At 38.4% G+C, this 1,681-nt stretch overlaps 1 non-coding gene across 1 annotated transcript; it reads left to right on the forward strand.

Moving 5' to 3' along the window:
- The first annotated feature begins 1,281 nt into the window (after nucleotides 1-1,281).
- On the forward strand, nucleotides 1,282-1,388 carry LOC140851384 (small nucleolar RNA R71). The gene has a single exon (XR_012134137.1). It is a non-coding gene; the product is annotated as a small nucleolar RNA R71 (small nucleolar RNA).
- The last annotated feature ends 293 nt before the right edge of the window (nucleotides 1,389-1,681 follow it).

Here is a 1,681-nt window from a genome sequence, read left to right on the forward strand (position 1 = left end):
GTTTGAAGAAATAGGCACTGGAAGGATATCTTTTGATTTTAAACATGTGTTCTCAAGTGTGATCAAAGATAATTTTAATTTTGAAGGAGATGGTAATTCTAAAGTGGAAGAACTGGCTTCTAAGGTTGAAGAACATGGGACTTTTGGTGGATATATCTAGGGTAGCTCATCAGCTCTCTTCTCAGTATTAATTCGGGCTCAGATTCTTCTATTGGGTTAGCTTCAGTACTAACCTCTTTTTTTAAATTTTTATTTTGACTAGCATCAGTACTAGCCTTTCTCACCTGGTCTAAATATGGATCCTTAAGAATCCTACCACTTCTAAGTTCAGTAATTGCTTTGGCATTTTCAAATTGAGGATTCTTAGATGGGACATTGGATTGATGACTAGGTCCAGGTGGTTGATGAGTAGATGGGTTGTTCCTAGGATTTGGTACTGGTTAGCTTGGGAGTTGACCTGGTTCTCTCCTCATGGTAGACTCAGCTAATTATCCTATTTGTGCTTCTAGCCTAGCGACAGATTGTTGTTGGATCATGATCAATTATTGTAGTTGGTTTAATCTATCATCAGCTAGATTAGTCTGTTGAGGAGGTAGGTATGGTGGCTGATTTTGATATGGTGGCTGGATAGATTTACTGGACTGACCTCTATTGTAGGCATAATTCTAGTATGGAGGCCTACTTTGAAAGTTTTGCAAAAAAAAAATTTGGGTCTGAGCCTGAGTCTGTTGGGGTCTCCAAAAAAAATTAAGATGGTTCCTCCAGTCTGAATTATATGTGTTAGAGAATGGATCATTGACAGGTTTGGAGTAACCTTGGGCAACTTGAACTTGTTCTTGAATGAAAGGTGAAAACTGTGCAGTCATGGAATATTTGCTCACATGATGGGTCAGGCTAGTACAGATAGAATAAATCTCCTGATAATTAGGTGGTGGTGTGTATTGTGCAGGAGATTGTTGACCTAATGCTAGGAACTGATCAAATTTCTAGGCAAGAAGGTCGACTTTATCTAATCTTTGGGCTATTAGGTTCAGATCGGCCTTAGGACTAGAGTCTGTTTGCTTGATCTCAAAAATTTCTGTCCATTTTTGGTGAGGGATTGATCTTTCATAGGAGGATAATGAAGCATGATTGATTGAATTTTTACTCAAAATTTTAAATAAAGTGTAGGCTTCATCCTCACTTTTACTCATGAATGCTCCCCCATAAGATGCATCTACCATCTGTCTGTATTGGTCACCTAAATCCTTATAAAAAGCTTGAACAATTTGCCACTTAGATAGACCATGGTGTGGGCATTTTCTAAGAAGTTCCTTAAGTCTCTCCCATGATTCATGAATTTGTTCTCCTGGAAGCTGAGAAAATCCAATAATGGCTTGCCTCATGGTGTTGGTTCGACCTATGGGATAGAATTTTTTAAGAAACTCATGCTGCATTTCAGCCCAAGTTTGGATTGGTCTCCCTATTGTGCTAAGCCAGTACTTGGCTTTGTCTTTAAGTGAGAAGGAGAATAAGGTCAATCTAAGTGCATCATCAGTAAAATTTTGAATTTTCATCATAGAACAAATTTCTAAGAACTCATCCTGATGCTTGTAAGGATCTTCATTAGTATTCCCATAGAAAGATGGGAGCATCTGGATTGTGGTCGACTTGATCTCATAGTGGCTTGCAGGGATATCAG

This window comes from Elaeis guineensis, chromosome 8 (genome assembly GCF_000442705.2).
Source record: "Elaeis guineensis isolate ETL-2024a chromosome 8, EG11, whole genome shotgun sequence".
NCBI lineage: Eukaryota > Viridiplantae > Streptophyta > Magnoliopsida > Arecales > Arecaceae > Elaeis > Elaeis guineensis.